This window comes from Artibeus jamaicensis, unplaced genomic scaffold, assembly GCF_021234435.1.
Source record: "Artibeus jamaicensis isolate MK-2021 breed Jamaican fruit bat unplaced genomic scaffold, CSHL_Jam_final contig_335, whole genome shotgun sequence".
Classification (NCBI taxonomy): domain Eukaryota; kingdom Metazoa; phylum Chordata; class Mammalia; order Chiroptera; family Phyllostomidae; genus Artibeus; species Artibeus jamaicensis.
Genome location: NW_026521800.1, coordinates 949606 through 972228, shown reverse-complemented (window position 1 = coordinate 972228; position 22623 = coordinate 949606). Strand labels below are relative to the sequence as shown.

At 39.1% G+C, this 22623-nt stretch overlaps 1 protein-coding gene and 1 pseudogene across 2 annotated transcripts in view; one reads left to right on the top strand and one right to left on the bottom strand.

Annotated features, from left to right (window-relative positions):
• Positions 1 to 22623, top strand: part of LYRM4 (LYR motif containing 4) — a 178142-nt gene that overhangs the window by 14420 nt on the left and 141099 nt on the right. The gene's annotated exons all lie outside the window — the stretch shown is intronic.
• LOC119043751 (60S ribosomal protein L7-like) lies at positions 10655 to 11437 on the bottom strand (annotated as a pseudogene).

The following is a 22623-nucleotide window of genomic DNA, read 5'->3' as shown; positions in this document are numbered from 1 at the left end:
CTGCCCACTCTAGGCCCCAAATTCCTGACTGCAGTGTTTAGTCTCAGCACCCAGTTTAGGCAGCTCTCCTTCCCTGCATCTGAAAGAGAGACTCTAATAGTTTACCTAAAGGTATATCCATAATCCCCTGTTTTCTGTGGGTGGTCCTTCCTCTTTTCCCTCTTTGTAATTTCCTTGTAATTTTATTACAATCCATGGTTTCTTCTTTTTTCTTTTTTTAAATATATTTTATTGATTATGCTATTACAATTGTCCTGATTTTCCCCCTTTGCCATCCTCTACCCAGCACCCCCCACTCCCTCATGCAGTACCCCCACCATTATTCATGTCCATGGGTCATGCATGTAAGTTCTTTGGCTACTCCGTTTCCTATACTGTACTTTACATCCCCCTGGCTGTTCTGTAATTACTTATTTGTACTTCTTAATCCTCTCATCTCTTCACCCACTCCCCCGCCAGACCACCAATACCCCTCTCCCAGGTATTTGTTCTGTGATCTCCTGCCAGTCCCTCCTGTTCTCACTGTAAGGCTTCTAAGATGCAGGTAGCTGACTTACTGAATTGGGCACCGAGTTAAGTGTAATGGGTGGATAAGTTCTGTGGAGAAGAAGTACAGTTTGAAGTCTTTGTATGGAACAGAGCCAGTATTTGACCCCAGACTTTGACTTCACAATGTGTGTGCTGTCACCCAGCCTTTCTGCTCCCCTTGCTTAAAATGCATCAGAGACTCACCTTGGCCAGTGCAGCTCAGTCGGTTGGAGCTTCATCCCATACACCTAAAGGTTGCGGGTTCTGTTCCTGGTCAGGGCACATACCTAGGTTGCAGGTTCAGTCACCGGTCAGGGAGCCTGTGAGAGACAACCAGACAAAGTCTCTGTCTCTTTCTCTCTCTCTCTTTCCTTGTTTCTCTCTCCTCTTGCCCCAACCCCTTCCTCTCTTTCTAAAAGCAGTGGGAGAAAAATGTCTTCCAGTGAGGATTAGACAAAATGCTCCAGAGGCTGTACATGGCTTTTGGAATAAAATTCCTTCTTAGCTTTCATGCTATCGTTCTTTTTATGCCTCTTCTCTTCCCATCTACCTTTCACTTCAGCCAGATCAACCTTCTCCCATTTTCTAATGGTGTCACATGGCTTTAGGCCTTCATGTGGTCACATATTGATTCCTTTGTCTGAAATACACTTTCCTCCCTTTATACGGCAAATTTCTAATTGTCTTTCAAAATGCAGCTAATAAACCAACTTTCCCAGTAATCTGACTGAAGGCTCCAGGAGGTGAAGAAGAGTGTGTAAGTTTTTATACACCACAGTCACCCTAGCATCCAAGTGAGGCAAGAGTGGGTGCACTGGCATGGGGTGAATTTATGGATTATATTTATTGTGGCCCTTCCCTTGTTTTCCAGGTGCCATGTGTATCATCCTGCCATGTCAATTCTCCCATCACTCTTGCCCCTTTTTTAGTAGATTGTCATCCCCTGTCAGTAGGCACCATGTTTGAACCAGTTTTGTTCCATCAGTGATAGTACACTATAAAAGCATAAGAAATGTTGCATGAGTGAATGCTCTGTATATTGATAACCCCTTATTAACAAGTGTAAGTGAAAATATTTTGGTAAAATACCAGGGTTGACCATGTTAAGGGACTGTCTGGGCCCTAATTTTTCTTTCTTCCTTTTCACATATCTCTTTTACTGAAAAGAATTTTCAAATGTCAGACAAACCAGTGTATAAGATAATGTAGAGAAAAATAAGCCTCTTTCCTTTAATTAATTAAAAATATGCAAAATGCAAAAAAACCTACGTTTTTTTTAAGTAACTGGTACTACTAACATGTACAATCATCTACTGGAAATAGTATTATTTCCATAGTAATTAACAATCCACAGTCACTTGAAAAACTTAATATATTTCAGGCCTGTAATTATCCAAGGAGACTTTCTCCCTGTATCCTTCTAACCCTGGGGAATAGGAGGGAATACAATGTTTATTTTTACTGTGTCCTCCATTTTTCTCTTCTTTAAGAATGAAGGAAAGAGTTAATTACCTTTCAGTGTAGCCTATTTTCATTTTGTATTTTCTTGGTATTTTCATTTGCCAGCCTAAAGACACATTTGTTCAGAATATTGGAACCTAAGAAAAAAGAATCTGGTTGATGTCTTTTCTGTTCCCTAAGTCAGTAACACGTCCAAGAGAATGAGAACTGTAGACAGCGGAGCAGAAACCAGCATTCTGTGCAGCCACACAGGTCTCTGGTCCTGAGTATCCGCCTCAGTGACAGAGCAGTGTGGGACACCTGGTCAAGTGTGGGCAGACCAAATAGACAGACAAACTTAGCCAAGTTTTCCCTTGAAGGATTTGCTGGTCCCTACTATATTATTACTACTTTAAGAATAGAAATCCTGTCATATTCATGTTTTTTTAATCACCCCCTGACTTTGCCTATAGTAGCAAAGCCAGAACATCTTTTAAGGAGAAAATTTCCATGTGATTGCTTTGTAATTTGTAATGTTCTTATAAATTAGGATAGTGGGAATATGGTTGGGAGTATTTGTTTGTTTTATTTGAAGTTAAATAACCTTATTTTATGACTTTGCTAAAAGATGAAGGGCTCTATTAGAATCTCTAATATAGGTATCCCCTGCTTCTCAGAAGTTCAAATTATGCCACTTCACTGTTACTAAAGAACTACATTGGTACCTGTGTTCCCTGGCCAAAGAAATTTGAAGAGAATTTTCACTTTACAAAAAGAAAAGGGGGGAAGCAAAAATAGCGTTCAGCATTTGTGCTAAAGCAGCCTTTGGAGAGACAGTGCGGATCCTGAGCAGTGAGAGGGGTACCTCCAGAGCTTTGAATTGTGTCTCTGAGCATCTGGGTTTTATCTCAGTTAACTCTGTGCATCTGTTAGCAAGGTGTGTCCTAAGGTATCAGAAAGTCCTGAAATCTCATAAGGGTGTTATACTAAGCATAAAGCTGGACGCAATTAAGCATTTCAACCATGGTGAATGAAATAAAGACCTTGAGCAGACTTTGAACTTGGGAATGCTCAAGATTTTTTCCACATAAATTCATAGTAATCGCTTCTTTGCTTTATGCCATTTCAGCTTATGAGAGGTTTCATTAGGAATGCTCTATGCTTGAATAGCAGAGGAAAACTGTGTCCCGAGTCAGACCAGTGTCATGCACCGTTACTCTACAGTGTGTCCATTGCAACCACCAATATAATGGCTGCCAGTTACCTTCAGTTATCTCCTGTGGACAGTGACTTTTTAACAAAGACATTGATATATAACATATGCCTGTAAGCCATATTCAGTTAACAGATATTTACTGGGCTATATATCAGGCGCTGTGCTAGGCCCTGGTGTACAAATTTATCAGAGTTTCATTTACGGAGTTTTCATCCTAGTAAGATTGTGTTACAACAAAAGTCTTCTAATACTTTTTATTACTAAATCCACTGGAGGTAGTAGTCTCACAAATACATTTGTTACAGTAAATTCTGCACTCTGCTGAGGCTAAATTACTTTCATTCCAGGAATCAAAAACATTGGAGAATTGGTTTCATTCAATTTTGATGAAAACTATCATAATGTTAATAAAACCTGTCCTTGACACAGAGGCTGTTTACTGTTTTAGGGATACATGTTCCACACTCAGAAAGATCCCCCAGCGTTTGAAGGAGAAAGAAGAAAGGGAGGCTCTGGAGTAAATTAACATTGATTGGTCACATGCTGTATGTGAAGAACTATATATTACATACTTTAATGTACAATACCTAATTTAAGGTAAATCACTATGAGCCTTGCTGGTATAGCTCAGTGGATTGAGCACAGGCCTGAGAACCAGAGGGTTGCAGGTTTGATTCCCAGTCAGGGCACATGCCTGGGTTGCAGGCCAGGAACCCAGTGGGGGCCATGTGAGAGGCAACCACACATTGATGTTTCTCTCCCTCTCTTTCTCCATCCCTTCCCCTCTCTAAAAATTTAAATTTAAATTAAAAGATAAATCACTATGAAATAGGTATTATAACTCCATTTAACAAATACAGTAATAATAATAATAGCTCTTTTTTCACTTTAGCATCTATCATTGGCCAGATATGTTAGGACTTTTCCTTTCATTAGTTCATTTAATCATCATAAAAACTCTGTGAAGCAGGTACTGTTAATCTCCCCCATTTTGCAAAGGAGGAAGCTGCCGCTCATGGAATTAAAGTAGCAAACGTAAAACCATGTAGCTGGTGTGGAGCAGGGTTCACACCGAAGTCCTCCAGCACCAGCACTTTCCCTCATATTCTATGTTGACTGGAGGCAGGTAGCCCTTTCCGCCTCCACCTGCCTCCACAGAAAGATACAGCTCTATCTTTGGGAGGGCTTTTTTACACAAGAAAGATTAGCCAATTCTGGTTCCTGCCACGTGTGTGCAGGTCAGCTGTTCATGAAAACCGCTCTGTGGAGCCACTGCTACATCACGCTGGGTCTCCTTCTATACTCCCTGCCCCTCGGCTGCAAAGTACAGGTCAGAGTTCGGACTCAGCAATTTTAACTCCCAGATCATTATTTTTATTTTTCTGAAAGTCCTTCCTTTCCCTGGCCTTGCTTACAAAGCTAAAGCCCACATTGAATATCACTACTGTGGGTGTACAGTCCTGGCTATGGAGAGGTAGAAGCCCCTGAATTCTTTCCCCAGGATATCTTTGACTTTGGAACTCATCTCCTTCCCAGGTTGTTAATCCCTTTGTGTGTTCACCTTTTTTTTTCTTTTAAGATTTTTATTTATTTATCTTTAGAAGGGAAGGGAAGGAGAGAGGGAGAGAAATATCAATGTATGGTTGCCTCTCATGCATCCCCTGCTGGCCTGCAACCCAGGCATGTACCCTGACTGGGAATCAAACCATGGCCCTTTGGTTCACAGGCCCACGCTCAATCCACTAAGCTATACCAGCTAGGGCTATTCACCTTTTTTTTAAGACAGAGGAGAAAATAGGTAGTTAAAACTGTCATTTCACAGATATATTTTAATAGATGTTGCTCCCAGCTGATATTTTGTTTTAGGTTTCATAAGCAAATATTTTGTATTGTGTATTTATATCCTAAGGCAATATTATCTCAAAGGATTCAGTCTTACAAATTGAAAATAAACTATCTTGGATACTTGCCATTTTCCAAAATATCAGCAGAGGGGCAGGATCAGTGTTAGTGAACAATAATATATCTGCAAAGTAGTAAGGGAAGAGAAAGGAGAGGTGGCAAAAATATTCAAGAAGATTAACAGAAAGCCTGGGAAAGGTCACAGAGCCTGTGTCCTAAGAAAAGGTTGACAGCAGTAGAGTACAGGTAAGGCTAGTTTTGGCAGAGCTGGGTTGGCTACCTAAAGGTGATTCAGAGGAATAGTTTTTCTAAATCCCAAATGTGATTATGCCACTCTTGGAAGTCAGGCATTTAAAAGTAGTATGGTAGGGAAGGGGCAGAGGGCGGTGAGAAGAGTATGGGGAGATAAGTGGTGATGAAAGGAGAGTTGGCGTGGGATGGTGAACACACAATACAGTGTATAGATGATGTGTTGTGGAATTGTGCACCCAAAACCTGTATAATTTTGTTAACCAATATCACATCAATAAATTTAATAAAAAAGGAAAAAAATTAAAATAGCACAAAGGGTTAACATAAGCGGAATTTTTCTTTTAGAAGCATTGTCAAGCAAATTTGACTAAGTAGAATTGAAAAGAATAAATGCTGGATAAAAGACCATTAAATATAAGACATAGCCTGGGACTGTGAATAACTATTGTGAATAACTGTGTCCAAGACATTATTAAGTTTATATTTGAAATTTGTTAATTTGCTTGTAATTCACGTATTCAAACAGATTAGTTTTCTGCTGCTAGAAATATTAAGAATTGACCGAGTCAAATTTGCATTTATACTTTATTGTTCTTCAAAGATCTCTATTCACTTTGCTACTCTGAATTAAATGAGTTATTTGTTTGTATAAGGACAGAGAAAAGAGCAAGTCAATTTGACTGAATAAAATATAGATTATTCTCTGCCAAATTTATGAATTTAGTATCTTATGCCTGTATGAGTTTGAGTAATCAATAATGTCTTTTGACACACAAAAATCCTCTAATAAGATAAATTTCTTTTTTTAACACAAATATAGAATTATCCTACAGAATTTGTCTAGAATGACAGTAACTTCTCTTTAACACTATCATTTTACTTTATTGTGATTAAATTAAATTTTCTTGACCTGGCCTGGGACCTTACTATCTTTTAGCACTGTTGTTCCAAATTCTCAATTAATGAATAAGAAATTTTGGAACTCTATGCTTTCTCAAATCGACTGAAAACAATCTACATTTAATTTTATTCTTAACCAATTTTAATATGTTTCTAACCAGTGAATTAGGATTATGTATTTTTTTTAAGTGAGAAAATCAGTAAAATAAGGATAGGAAAACCAAAATGAGACGTGTAATGAGATTAGCAAGCAAACTGAGTACTTAGAAGACAGGACCCTGGCCAGGTAGCTCATTGGTTAGAGTGTCATCATAACATGCCAAGGTTGTGGAACAACAGATTCTCATTCTATCTCTTTCTCTCTGTCTCTCATTGATGATTCTCTCTCCTCCCTCTCTCTCTCTCTAAAACCAATAAATAAAAAAAAAATTTAAAGACAAGACATTTGACAACCAGGAGAACAGCCTCAGGTCTTGGTTCTGAGCTTCCCAGTAGTTTATGCAAAGAGAGGACATGACAAGTTATATGAGTCACAGTATCCATAATATAAAAGCATCCAGTTGCTTAGAAGCACAACATGGTGCTAAAACCCAAGAAAGTTCTTCTGCAGCTCTTTGTATGAAAGGCAATATTCTCGACATAAATACAGCCAGTCTCAAACTGCAGTTTCTCCTGGAATCTCACAATGTTGTCTCAGACAATAACAAGCCCAGCTGAATTGAGCAGTTTTGCAAGAGACCAAGATTTCAGGTCCCTGGTGTAACCTACAGACAGGATTTAGAGAATTCAGAGGAATAGTCAGAAATCTTGCTTTTTAGTCAGTCTTCCACAAATAGTACTTAATTTCACTCAAAGTTTTGATACATTTAACCAGCAATAGACGTCAAGTTATATTCCCAGATAAGATCTAGCCTGAGTAGAAGGGGAAAGCTTCACCCTTAGGTGTTAACACGGAAATACTGACCCCTAAGAACCTTGGATCCACTCCAGTTTGAAGCCTTCCCGTTCTGTACCTTAGAGACTTTTCTAAAGACACTATTATGACAAACTGTTTTAAACAAAATAACATTCAGATGAGACATTCAAATAAATTGCTTTTGAAATGAACCCCTGGCTTATCTTGTAGGGTTAGTTTGAGCTATGAGCCACTTAACATGTGTCAAAAATTAAGACTTTAGTTTCAGAAAATGTTATCTACAGTTAATTTTTAAAATAATGTTTTGAGCTCAGAGACATTATCTATTAAGACCACTCTTTTTGTTTGTTAAAACCTTAATATCTATATGCTGGAAATTGGCTTTCCCTCTGTACTCAGGGAGAAACAAAATTTGACTATACTTTATTGTTTTCAGCTAGACGTTGTTTTGTTGACATAGTTGCCCTCAGAAAGGTGAAATTTAGTATTTACATAGTGATAACATTTTGTACAAGCCAACTAATTCATATATAAGTAATATCAAAAGTACTGAGAACATTTTATATTACCAAAATTTTTCTGTGACAATAAGTAAACACTTTTTTGACTTATCTACTTTGCAAACACTTAACACAACCAGATTATTTTTCTGTCTAAGATATTCAGAAGTAACTTATCTCTACATACTTAATGTTGTTGCAGGAGTAGAATTGTAATGATCATTTGTGTTCAAATGCCTCATAATGCCTAACATAGCAAACGTTGAGATATATTAGGAATTGCTGATACATGTAAAGTATTCCCAGAACTGTCTAATAATAATTTGCTATAATGACTATTAAATGAATACTGAAGAAAAGATGTAAACATGCAGTTAATAAGTGAAAAATAATATTTGATACTGCTTGGTAGTTAAAAAATCAGTGACTTAACTGCACTTATCAGGGGGAATCACTTCATAAACATTTAAATGTCTAATCACTGTACTGACCACCTGAAAATGCTATAGTATTCATTGTTGGCTGTAATTTAAGAAATAATAAATTAATGACTATATTGATGTATATAATTCTTCTGGTGAAATTAATTGAATTTCTATTCCTATTCCAATAGAAATCTTACATTTGCCATTGGATCACTGGTCATTATGGGAGTTTTTGTTCTCTTGTTTTCTAATGAAATAAAAAATATCAGTTCAGCAGTAGTTACACAAGTATCTACTCTGTTCAAAATGCATTATGGCCTGTGGGGAAGTAAAGATGATCAGGGGCCAGGTTCTTGTCTTGGAAAGATGAAGAACCTAGAAGACCCGTATATAAATTCTAGCATACAAGATAGTACGAAGGGGGATGAGCAGAAATGCTAGAAATAAAATGCCATAGGAGCCTAGAGGGTGGAAGGTGGCCTGGGGGTGGGGCCATCCTGGAGTGCCGGGGCACAGGAGTTGGATGTGTTCACTAGTGAGAACTAAATTTTACTTATGAGATATAATACTGAAAGCACATCTTTAGTGTTAAAATATCTTCTTTCTCCCCAATCTAGCAATTAAATATTACCAGAGAATTCTATCCCATGTTGAGATCCTCATATTAAGAAAAAAGTAGTTGATCTTTATTATTTCCTTCCTTCTATTCACTGTGATCTTTCTTTGTTCTTTTTCAAGTACCTTTAAGTGTAAACTCAGATTGTTTATTTGAGCTTTTTCTTGTTTCTTAAGACAGACTTGTAACCCTATGAATTTTCCTCCTACAACTGCTTTTCCTGTGTCCCACAAATTTGGGGGTAGTTGTGTTCTCATTCTCAGTTGTCTCAAGGTATCTTTTGGCTTCTTGCTTGATCTCATGGTTAACCAGTCTGTTCTTTAATAACATGTTATTAGCTTCCATGTCTTTGTGCATATTAAGTTTTCTTCTTGTGATTGATTTAGTTTCATAGCATTATGGGCAAAGATGCCTGATATAATTTCAGTCTTCTTGAATTTGTTGAGACTTGTTTTGTGCCTAATAAATGGTCCATCCTAGAAAACATTTTATGTGCACTTGAAAATAATATATATGCTGATGCTTTGAAGTGAAATGCTCTGAAAATATCAATTAAACCCTTTTACTCTAGTATATCATTTAAGGCCACTCTCTCCTTGTTGATTTTTGGTCTGAAAGAGCTACCTATTAAAGTTAATGGGGTGTTAAAATCCTTTACTATGACTGCATTTCTGTCAGTCTCTCCTTTTATGTTTATCAAGATTTGCTTTACATATTTAGGTGCTCCTATGTTGGGTGCATAAATGTTTACTAGGGTTATATACTCTTATTGGGTTGTTCCCTTTATTGTTATTTAGTGTTCTAGTTTGTCTCTTACTATTTATAGTCTTGGATTTTTGTATTTTTAAGCATATTTTGTTGATTATGCTGTTAACAATTATCCCAGATTTTTTCCCTTTGCTGCCATCTGCCCAGTACCCACCCCCAGCCCCTGCTTCTCCAGCAATCCCCTCCCATAGCTTATGTACACAGGTCATGCATTTAAATTCTTTGGCTTCTTCCTTTCCTATACCGTTCTTAACATCCCCCTATTTTGTTTCTACCAATTATGCTTCTTGATCCCTGCACCATTTTCCCCTATCTCTCCCCTCACACCTCCCAGCTGATAACCCTCAAAAGATCCCTATGCCTATGCTTCTGTTCCTGTTTGGTTGTTTGCTTAGTTTGTGTTTTTATTTTTTAGATTCAGTTGTTGATAGTTGTGAGTTTGTTGTCATTTTACTGTTCATAGTTTTGATCTTCATTTTCTTGAATAGGTCCCTTTAACATTTTATGTAATAAGGGCTTGGTGATGATGAATTCCTTTAGCTTTAACTTACCTGGGAAGCATTTTATCTGCCCTCCCATTCTAAATGAAAGCTTTGCTAGATAGAGCAATCTTGGTTGTAGGTCTTTGGTGTTCATCTCTTTCAATATGTCTAGCCAGTCCATTCTTGCCTACAAAGTTTCTTTTAAGAAATCAGCTGATAGTCTTATGGGGAACTCCTTTGTAGGTAACTCTCTGCTTTTCTGTTGCTGCTAGGAAGATTTTCTCTTTATCTGTAACCCTTGGCATTTTAATGATGATGTGTCTTGGTCTGGTCCTCTTTAGGTCCAACTTTATTGGAACTCTGTGCTTTCTGGACTTGCATATCTATTTCCTTTGCCAAATTAGGGAAGTTTTCTTTCATTATTTTTCAAAAATATTTCCAACTTCATGCTCTTTCTCTTTTCCTTCTGGCACCCCTATGAGGCAAATGTTGGACCTGCTGAAGTTGTCCCAGAGGCTGCTTATTCTACCCTTCATTCTTTTTGGATTCCTTTTTCTTCGTGTTTTTCTGATTGGTTGTTTTGCTTTTTTATGTTCCAATTCCTTGATTTGATTTTTGGGTTAATCCACTCTACTGTTGTTTCCCTGTAAATTGTTCTTTATTTCAATTAATCTTTTGGGGTTTTTTTCCAGTTTTAAAGCAGTTCCTGTGTATTAACTGACCAGATTACAAAAATGACCATGGTAGATAACTTAGTTCATCCTTCTAATAAGCTTGTTGATCTGGTCCTCCCTGTTACCAGCATCTCCACCTTCTACAAAATGGGTGGTCTTTTTCTTCATTCCACATCATGGAGAAGATCATTTGAAGGGCCCCGGGAAGTTGTTTGCTTCTTTGAAGCATTTTCCAACCATATAGATCTCCTGAATCAGACCCTCCATGCAGATGATGCCATATTCACCAAGAGATAAAGCAGTCAATGCGTTATCTGTCAGGGCAATTCATTTTTGTTGATTTTCCCATAACCACACTTGTAGATCAGTTCATTTACTGACTTCAGGTCAGGGTACCTCCATGCAATATATGGTTCCACAATCCTCAGTATGTTAATCAAAGCCTTGTTGAGTTAACAAAGTACCTTTGAAGATCTGGCAAAGGCGAAGAAGCTGTAGCACCTTTTCGACCTTTGGGCTTACACCATTGATACCTCTGATCCTAATGACAAATGCCAATTGGGTTCTGCAGGTACATGGAAGTTGCCAGCTTTTCTTGCCATTCTAGCCATTTGAATCTCAGTTCTGTGCATCTGCTTATATTCCTTATGTTAGTGCTTAAGTTTTTCTCAGATAAGCTTCCTCCTTGCCTTTCGAAGCATCTTTTGGGCAAACTTTTTTCTCAGGCACTTGATTTTCTGCTCTGCAAAATTCCTTCACTTTTTCTTAAAGGTTTCTGACATAGCAGGAACCTTCTTCTCTTCTGCACCCTTCATGGTTCCAGCTGGAAAAAAGAGTGAGTCCTTCTTTTCTGACTGGATCTTTTTATGCTGTTGAGGTCCTCTCTAAGTTCCTTGAGCGTCCTTATAACCAGTGTTTTGAACTCTGCATACAATAGATTGCAAATTTCCATTTCTTTTAGTTCTTTTTCTGGAGTTTTGATCTGTTCTTTCATTTGGGCCATGTTTCTCTGACTCTTCATTATGGCAGTTTCCCTATGTTTCTATGTATTAGGTAGAGCTGCTGTGACTCTGTATCTTGGTGGTGTTGGTTAATGTACTAGGTGTCTTTACAGTCCACTGGCACAGCTTCCCCTATCACCCAAGCCCAGAACTCAAGCTGTGCCCTTCTTGTGAGCTGAATACACCTTTCTCTTGCAGTTGAGCTTTTGTAGCTATTGGCAGATCAATGAGAGGGATTTCCCATGTAAGCCAGTCAGCTGCATGGATTTGCTGTGACCACTGACCACCAACATTCACCCTCCATGGAGGATCAGCTGTGTAGGGGCAGGGTCTTGATGCTCTGAAGTAGTCTGTAGCTGTCCACTGGGTGATCTAGCCCATATATTTCCTGGATGGTGCTGGCCAAGGTCAGCCCCCACTTGTGTTTTGGCTGGGGCTGCCCTTTCTGATCTATAAGGCAATCTGAAAGGCTGCTACTTATGCTGGCCTTAGAAATTCCCAGGCAAAGCCCAGTTGTGAAACTAATCTGGCTGGTGTTAGTGAAGGGCCTAGAGTTCACTAAGGTTAGCTGTTGCTTGTTTGAGAGGATTGAGGAAGTTTGAAGCAGGAGCCATTCATATGGAAAAGCAGCTTGGATAGGCCTGTAAATTGGGCAGTGCAGTCTGGGGATCTTCAAGGCAGGTTAAACAATGTTACTCAGGTTGAAAAAATCTCAGATACAGCCACAGCCTCCTAGCTTCATGGCTCTGAGTAGAAAGGGCTCAGAAAAGGGACAGTGGTCTCTGCTCACCCCGATGCCAGACACTTCAGCCTCTCCCAGTATGCCAGTGGTGCCCTTTAAGCCTCTATCCTGGCTCTCAAGCTCAAAGAGAGTGAGTCTGAGTAGATGTGTATGTGTGTGGGTTCTTTAAGAGGAACTGCTTGGGGCTCCTGCAGTTACTTCCACTGACTCAATCCTTACTGGTTTTTGCAACCAGAATTTGAGGGAACTTATCTTCCTGGCACTGGAACACTGGGCTGGGGGACCTGGTGTGAAGCTGGGCCTGCTCACTCCTGAGAAATCCTTCCCGAATTTTTATCCACATGTGGGTGTGGGACCAGCCATTTCACATCTGCACCCCTCCTACCAGTCTCAGGTGTGGTTTCTTAAATTCTGTAGTTGTCAAACTTTCATTCAACTTGATGTCTGATGGTTCTGAGTGATGGTTGTTATATATTTTAGTTGTTGTTTTTTAAAATATGTTATTTACTTATTTTTAGAGAGAGGGGAAGGGAAGGAGAAAGAGTGGGAGAGAAACATCAATGTGTGGTTGCCTGTCATGTGTCCCCAAAGGGGAACCTGGCTTGCAACCCAGGCATGTGCCCTGACTGGGAATCGAACCAGCGACCCTTTGCTTCACAGGCCCGTGCTCAATCCACTGAGCTACACCAGTCAGGGCTTTAGTTGTCATTTTGATGTGGTTGTGGAGGAAGCAAGCCATGTCTACCTATGTTGCCATCTTGACCAGAAGAAGCTCCAGCCTTGGTTTTGAAGTCTGTTTTGTCATATATAAGTATCGTTACCATACTCTTTTTTTTTCTATTGCATGAAATATCTTTTTCTATCCTTTTGCTTTTTGTATGTGTGTGTAACCCCATGTCTTTTGATTCATGTATTTAATTCATTTATATTTAAAGTCATTATTGATAGATACGTATTTATTACCATTTCATATTTAACTGTTTTCCTCTGTTGTTTTCTTTTTCTTCTTAAAGTAAGCCTTTTAACATCTGTTGCAAAGCTTGTTTGATTTTTCACAAACTCCTTTATGTCTTTCCTGTCTCAGAAGTTCTTTATTTCTCTTTCATTTTTAAACAATAGCCTTGCTAGGTAGAGTAGCCTTGGTTGTAGGTTTTAGCTTTTCATCATCTTGAGTATTTCAGACAAATCCCTTCTGGCCTGAGATGTTTCTGTTGAGAAATCAGATGATACTCTAATGGGAGCTCCCTTGTAAGTAACTAACTGCTTTTCACTTGCAGGTTTTAAGAATTTTCTTCTTATCTTTAACCTTTGCCATTTTAATTAAGGTATATCTTGATGTGGGCCTCTTGGGGTTCATCGTATTTGGGACTCTCTGTGCTTCCTGGTCTTGTATGTCTTTGTCCTTCACCAAGTTAGGGAAGTTTTCTTTTTCTTTTTCTTTTTTTTTTTTTTTTTTTGGCATTTTATTTCTTTACATTTTTTTTAAATATATTTTATTGATTATGCCATTACAGTTGTTCTACTTCCCCCTTTCATTCCCCTCCACCCTGCACACCCCTCCCCCACCACTCCCCCCCTTTAGTTTATGACCACATGTCTCAAGTTGTTTAGATTCTATATTTCCCCTACTATTCTTGCCCTCCCCCTATCTATTTTCTACCTACCATCTATGCTACTTATTTTCTGTGCCTTCTCCCACTCCCCTGTTGCTAACCCTCCATGTGATCTTCATTTCTATGGTTCTGCTCCTGATCTAGCTGTCCTTTTAGTTTGCTTTTGTTTTAGGTGTGGTTCTTAATAACTGTGAGTTTACTGTCCTTTCACTGTTCATCTTTTTTATCTTCTTTTTCTTAGGTAAGTCCCTTTAACATTTCATATAATAAGGGCTTGGTGGTGATGAACTCCTTGAATTTGATCTTATCCGAGAAGCACTTTATCTGCCTTTCCATTCTAAATGAAAGCTTTACTGGATAGATCAATCTTGGATGTAGGTCTTTGGATTTCATGACTTGGAATACTTCTTTCCAGCCCCTTCTTGCCTGTAAAGTCTCTTTTGAGAAATCCGCTGACAGTCTGATGGGAACTCCTTTGTAGGTGACTGTCCCCTTATCTCTTGCTGCTTCTAGGATTCTCTCCTTCATTTGAATCTTGGCTAATGTAATGATGATGTGCCTTGGTGTGTTCCTTCTTGGGTCCAACTTCTTTGGAACTCTCTGAGCTTCCCGGACTTCCTGGAAGTCTATTTCCTTTGCCAGTATGGGGAAATTCTCCATTATTATTTGTTCAAATAAGTTTTCTGCTCGTGACTTTTCCTCTTCCCTTTCTGGTTCCCCTATAATTTGGATGTTGGAACGTTTAAAGATGTCCTGGAGGTTCCTAAGCCTCTCCTCATTTTTTTGAATTCTTGTTTCTTCATATTTTTCTGTTTGGTCATTTTTTTTCTCTTTCTGGTCCACCCCATTGATTTGAGACCCAGTTTCCTTTCCATTACTATTGGTTTCCTGTGCATTTCCCTTCATTTCAATTAGTTTAGCCTTCATATGTTCCTCTAATTTGTGACTAAACTCAACCAGTTCTGTGAGCATCCTGATCACCAGTGTTTTGAACTGTGCATCTGAAAGTTTAGCTATTTCTTCATCACTTAGATTTATCGGCTCTGGGACTCTGAGTTGCTCTTGAGCCATGTTTTGATCTGTTTGTGCCTGTTATGTATGAGGAGCGGAGCCCTAGGTGTTCACCAGGGCCGGGCCACCCAGGTTGCTGGTTTGTGATGCTGTATGTGGGGGCGGGGTCCGAGAGGGACAATGGCAGTCCCCTCTCCCACTTTCCGCCACTCGGGCCTGCATTGTCTGTCTCACCACTCGCTCCTTCACCAGTTTATCTGCACGCGAATGTGTGACCATGGTCAGCCCTCAGTGAGTCCACCACCTTGGGCCCTCAGTGGGTCCACCTACTTCTCCACACCTGGGATCCACCCATGGCTGCTGGCGCACCTGGGTTGCACACCCAGGTCGGTCAGGTGGATCTTTCCTGCCCGACCCGCTCTGCTGCTGGCTCTGCCCCTCTTACTGGTTTGGCTGAAGAGTAAGTTGTTGTCAGACTTCTGTGTAGTTCAATTTTCTGTGGTTTGGCTGCGTTTTTGTTGCTAAAACTTTGTTGTTTTTAAACTTGATTGTGCCAGAAGGCTCAGTGCTTCCACCTATACCTGTATCTTGGCAGAAGTCCTCGGGAAGTTTTCTATACCATGCTTACCCCTTTCTCCTCTGGTATCCCCATGATGTGAATGTTGTTACATGCATGTCTTCTGAAAAATTCCTTAAACACTCCTCATTTTTTTTTTAATTCTTTTTTCTTTTTGCTGTTCTAGTTGGGTATTTTTTTCTACCTTGTCTTCCAAATTGCTGATTTAGTCTTCTGCTTCATCCAACCTACTGTTATTCCTCCAGTGTACTATTGATTTCAAATATTGCATTTTTTATTTCTTTTTTTTAAAGATTTTATTTAGTTTCAGAGAGAGGGAAAGGAAGGGAGAAAGAAAGGGAGAGAAACATCAGTGTGTGGTTGCCTCTCGTGCACCCCCTACTGGAGACCCAGCCTGCAACCCAGGCATGTGCCCTGACTGGGAATCAAATTGGTGACCCTTTGCTTTGCAGGTCAGCACTCAGTCCACTGAGCTACACCAGCCAGGGCTGAGTTCTTTTATTCCTGACTGGTACTTTTGTATGGTTTCTATGTCTTTTTTCATGCTCTTGAGCATCCTTATAATTATTAGTCTAAACTCTGTACCTGTTAAATTGCTTGCCTTCATTTTATTTAGCTCTTTTTCTGGAGAATTCTCTTGTTCTTTCATTTGGGGCCTATTTCTCAGTCTTCCCTTTTTTGGCTGCCTCTTTATGTTGGTTTCTATGTATTAGGTAGATCTACAATGACTCTGGTTCAGACCTATGTCAGACTACCTGTTACTGGCCTTGGGCAAGCTGTTTAAAGCTGCCAAGGATCCACAGCTTGTAGCTCCTTCTGCCGGGCCTGGGTGTGTGCAGGAAAAAACAAGCTGTATACCAAAGCTGGCTTTTACCAGCACCTGGCCAGGGTGAGGGTGAACTCAAGTCAAAGCTTCCAGAGATTTGCCATTTGCAGCCTTTCTGTTAGATTTAATCACTGAAAGTGCCTCCAGCTATAACCCTCAGCATTTAGGTTTAAGCTCCACAGGGTGGGGCTGTTGCATTCCCTCAGGCCAATGCAGCATGGAAGGGAGTACTCTGTCCCAGAGTGGTGGTTTCTGCAGTATGGGGAATGGCTGAGCACCGGGATCCTGGCAGCTAACCCTTCACCTCTCTCCCCACAGCTACCAACCCCAGACTCTCTTTATGTGGCTCTAATCTGCTCTGCTCTCCCTCTGCAGAAGCCCAGGGTAAGTGGCTGCAAACAAAATTTTGTATGTTGGCCCTATAAGAGGTTCTCTGCATCTCTAGTCATCTCTCTCTCTAGCAGACAGAAAACACACTGCTTTTCACAGTCAGATGTTTTTTGGGTTCATTTCCTGGTTTTGGTGCTGTAGGCTGGGGAGCCTGGCTTGGGGTTTAGACCCCACACTTTTCAGGTCTCAACCACTGAAATATCTCTCCAGAATTTCAGCTAGTGCCTGTAGGAATCCAGCCAACCCTCTTGCACCTCTGCACTTCCTACCAGTCTCATTGTGGTTACCAGTCTCATTGTGGTGATGTGGTTTCTTCCATAAGTCCTTGGTTTTAAGACTTCTCTCCATCTGGTGTTCAGTTGGTTATTCAGGATGATTTTTTTATAATTTAGTTGTAATTTCATTTTGGTTTCAGGAGGAGGTTAATGTAGCTTCCACTTACTCCACTGCCATCTTGGATCTCTCCCTGTACCTGGTTTTTAGGCAAAAAGTAGGAGGGCAGAGAGCCCCTACTGCATCCATTTCTCAGTTGTCCTCAGTTCAAAATACCAAATGCCAAAGTGGCAAATTTGGGGGTAGTATATTCTGATCCCCTTTATTACCATGATCTGACTTTGGACTTGGCTATGGGATCTGTATGGTAGGGGACCATTAGCAAAAGGGTATGGAGAATACATTGAAGATCTATGTTACAACTGATGGGAGCTCAAGTACCCAATAACAATTAACACCTGAGGGTTAAAGGGTTAAGAGTAAGTAAGAAGTTAAGCTGTGCCTCACAGGTAGTAAGTGTGTGCATCAGTTAGCTGCTATTGTGAGAGGTGGGTTTGAGTTTGGTTACAATGCTCTGGAATCAGCCTTTAATGAAGAGCAGGACTTACCTGTAGACCCAGGACCTGCACATTCAGCCTGCCCCTTCTGAACAATGAAGGAGCTGCCTGAGTAGAAGACCAGCATTTCCCAAAATGTAAAGGGTATTATTTGGAATGGACAGAGGTTCAGAATGAATTTAGGTGCCAACTTTGTCTTCTCACATTTCAGGGTTTCTTCACTACCAGTATTCTTTGTATTCTTCCCAAGGGAATGCTAGTATTTTCACATTACACATGCTGGTAAATGCTAGTCCCTGTGTCAAATTACATTTTCACCTGCTTTAAGCTATTGAAAGCACAGCTAAGCATTTAGAAGGTCCTCCAAATCACCCATTTTCTGCAGGCCATGTTGATCATATACATGACACCTCCCTATTTCTAGGAAACATGGGTTTGCAAAAGAATGCAGTGAGGAGAGCTTCCTGACTGAACCTCAATGTATACAACATGGGCTAAGAGGATGGAGCTTCTCTTTTGTGTTTAATTCATTTTGGTAAATACAGTTTATCACACTTGTGTGCCTTTTAATGCAAGGGGAACAATTTTAAAATTTCAGTAGATTGTTAAAGAAAATGGAATTTTTTTATTTAGTCTGCCCTACATTAAAATGATTGCTAAATACCTACTGTGAATGTGCAAGTTGTTGATTCTGGGAAGGGCTTTTTGGACAGTGGAACTACAAACAATGTTGAGGCCAAATACCTTTGCTCTGAGCATTTATATATATATATACACAAAAATCCATCTTGGATTTAGGCCAAGTAATAAAAGTTTCATGCAATTCGAAATGAAAGTGTGTTGCGGATTTCTGACCCCTGAAGTTTTTTGTGCTAAAATATGTGGTGATGAGTAATGACCATTTGTATTTTACCATGTAGCTACTTGGTAGCTACACAGTTATTGTCATTGTCCAAAGGGCAGAAGTTGGTGGATCTAAGTGGTTAGAAGAATATCAAATTTCAAAGGAAAAAAAGGTAATAAAGTACAGTGAAGAATTTAATTAGCAATTCAGTGCATTTCACTTCTGTTAAGTATACTGATTTCTTGTCAGTGAAATGATACTCAGTTGCCTGTCTTTCAATGTCTTCTAACCAAAGTATGCTCTCGAAAGTGCCACCACCTTTGAGAATCCTCTCTGCCCAAGAGAATTTCCAAAAGCTAGGCTGTTCAGTCAAGCAGGCAGTTTTGGCGTAGGAGTTCTTTGTAGTGACCACAGACGTGAAAGATTACAGAAACAGCCCGTGGCCAGGTTCCTTCAGCTACAGTGTGCCTAAATGGGAGAGGTGTAGTGTGCTCACAGGTGCAGATTCCTGTTGCCAGTCCTATGGCAAAATGAGGAATGTTAAGTTTATATTATCACTCTTTATTTAAAGGCTGCATTTTTTATTTGACCCTACCACATATACATTTTTTGTTGCTTTTGACAGAAAAATGCCAACTGTTGTTCTAATATTAGTCAGTATTAATACAGCAAATAATATAGTAAACAGTAATCAAATATTTGCACAGTTTTTTTCGCTTTAAAGTCTTCAAGTTCTTTAAAATAAAATTAAATCTAAACAACCTAATATTTAAATGATTCACAGAGATGTTATGGAAATAAGTTACGTAATGCATGGAAATATTTTGACCCATTTGGAAGAAAGATGCAATAACAAGTTATTTGTATTATAAATGGCCAAGCAAACAAACTTTTTAAAGGCAATATAGCACCAAGATCAAAATAATCATCCATTTATTATGGTGCCTGGTACTGCAAGCCCCATGCTGCTTATGACATCCCAGGAGATACACAGGTTAATTGCATTTTTAAATTTATACAATTTTGGACTTGACAAGGCTTTAGAGATGCCTGTTCTCCATGAAAGGCAAAATTAAAGCTCTTCTAAGGGGTAAAGGCCTATCAGATTTTGTCAGTAAATCCAGGGATGTGATTAATGTGTTCATTTGCATAAATTTACATGTTGGGTTCAGAATCCTTTAACTCCAAGTTAGCAAAATTAAGCTAGTGAATGGGATCCCTTTCCCTGGATGCAATCCATTATTCAGGGATTGAGCAAATGAGTCCCAGCCTGTCCTTTGCTGTCCTTTCAATGCCGAGATACTCAGGGAAAGTGCTGCATTTTACTGTTAGTATTTTTGATATACTTCCTTTTCTTAAGATAAGTCCCTTTAACATTTCATAAAATAAGGGCTTTTTAATGATGAACTCCTTTAACTTGACTTTATCTGGGAAGCACTTTGTCTGCTCTTCCATTCTAAATTACAGCTTTGCCAAATAGAGTACTCTTGGATGAGGGTCCTTCTCTTTCATGACTTGGAATGTCTTCCCAGCCCCTTCTTGCCTGCAAGGGTTCTTTGGAGAAATCAGCTGATAGTCTTATGGGTATTCCTTTGTAGGTGTGCCCTACACCTACAAAGGAGTGCCCAGAAAACTGTCTCCTTTTCTCTTGCTGCTTTTAAGATTCTCTCCTTATCTTTCATCTTGAGTAATGTGATTATGATGTGCTTTGGTGTGTAATTCCTTGGGTCCAACCTCTTTGGGAATGTCTAAGCTTCCTGGACTTCCTAGAAATGTATTTCCTCTGCCAGATTGGGGAAGTTCTTCTTTATTATTTTTTTCAATTGAAAATAAGTTTTCAATGCCTTGCTCCTCCTTCACTTCTTCTGGCACCTCTGTGATTCAGATGCTGTAATGTTCAAAGTTGTCTCAGACTTACCTAAACCTATTCTCATTTTTTTAATTCTTTTTTCTTCATTCTTTTCTGGTTGAATGTTTATTTCTTCTGCTCTAAATTGTTTATTTGAGTCCCAGTTTCCTTCTAGTCACTGTTCGTTCCCTGTACATTTTCCTTTATTTCAGTTTTCATAGCCTCACCTTTTCCTCTATTTTGCGACCATACTCAGCCAATTCTGTGAGCATCCTGATTACCACCAGTGTTTTGAACTGTGCATCTGATAGGTTGAGTATCTCTTCATCGCTTAGTTGTATTGTTTGTGGAGCTTTGATCTGTTCTTTCATCTAGGCCTTTTTTTTTTTTTGGTCTCTGCTCGCCTGTTAAGTAGTAAGAGGCAGAGCCTTAGGTATTCACCAGGAAAGGGCAACCGAGGTTGCTACTGCAGCCCTTTTTATTTACTTCCTGCTTTATAGTTGTTTTGTGGGTGGGTAAGATTACTATATACCGGAAATACTTTTATGTAGTTTTTTTTCCTTCTGAATAATCCAGCAAATACTCTGTTATTCACACATGTGGGGGAAGCAGAAGGAGAATTGATCTGCCTGTTTTTTATGGGAATTATCCTTAAAAATAATGTTGATCACAAGCTAGGTGACTTACCTATGTCTCCTATCCTCTTTTCTTTCTTGCTGCTCATTTATTCTTGCTGATTACTAATGACAGGAGGAAAGAATAAAACAAAAGGCATTTTTGGCTCTTTTTCAGCAGCACTAATATGAAATTTTAATGAAGAAATTTGAGTTTAATGACCGAGAGGAATTTCCATTGTTCATGCTTTATTTTCTCCCATAAATTGGAAAGTCCACAGTTAATTGAATATTCCACCATAGATAGTAACTTCATAAATTTTAAATTGTTTAAAGGTCATGTTTTACATTGACTAGTTAACACTATAATTTTAAACTAAAATTCAAAAAATTATATTATTTTACCTGAATTTTAACCCTTGTTACATGATGAAAGTTTTGACTTGCTTTTTGTATACTAGGACAAGTTCATTTCTTTTTTTTTTTTTTTTTTTTGAGAGAGAGAGAGGGGAAGGGAAGGAGAAAGAGTGGGAGAGAAATATCAATGTACGGTTGCCTCTTATGCATCCCCTGCTGGGAACTGGCCCGCAACCCAGGCATGTGCCCTGACTGGGAATCAAACCGAGATACTCTGGTTCACAGGCCCGCACTCAATCCACTGAGCTACGCCAGCCAGGAACAGGTTTATTTCTTAAGTGGGAGCAGGAGGAGGAGTCAGAAATTCCATCTCTGCACACGTAGCCTTTATTATGTCATGGTAATACTTTTAATAGAAATATAACCAGTCCATAAGAAGAGGTTGTGTAGATGTGAGGACAGTTAATTACTTGAGTATGATCTTTGTTTTTCCCTTCACAAATGAAGGGAGTATTCATCTTTAGTCTGGGAATACGTGAGGAGAGGACTATGAATTTTAGCCATAGCCACCAACTCTTAGGCCCCGGCTTGCAGCACACTGCTCTGTCTAAATACTAAAGCCTAAAACCAAGTGAAAGAGAAGCCCAGATCTCATCATGGCGTGATCCCTATGCCCTACTGCAGAAGAACTAGACAGTGTTTTATACATGGCCTTTAATTTGATAAATTGGTTTATACTTTGAAAAGTCTTGTTGCAACAAAATATCAGTGGTTATGAAGATAGATCCAAGTCATAATTAGAGCCTTAATTTTTATGAATTGTGAGTTAAAGACCTTAAATGTTTTTAAGCACCAAAAAAGAATCCTGGACAGAAATGCTCCTGAACTTTTCCTGTAGGTCATAAGGGGAGCATCTGCTACAGGATACTTGTGCCTTTCTTTCTATTACTTTTTTAGCTGTGTTATTTTGTTGGGGTTTTTTATATTTTTTTATAAAATTTTTTATATTTTTATATCATCCATTATATATTTTTTATCCCCATAGAACCTTACCAAAAAACTGCAGTTATATAAAATTTTTTAGGTCCTAGTGTTTTGAATATACTTTTTCTTGTCTGTACATAATTTTTGTAAGTATTTTAATAGATTAGTTCATTAATTTACCATCATTTCTTTGACTGTTTATTATTGGACATTTAGATTAGGACTTGACTCCCACAAAGGGGCCTGTGTAGGTGAATAGCCTGAGTTCTGTGAACTGAGACTTTCAGAAGTTCCTTACCTTGGGGGAAGAAATTCCTAGAGCCACCACCTTTAAGCCCTGGAAAGCTTTTTCTCTCTCTCTTTGCC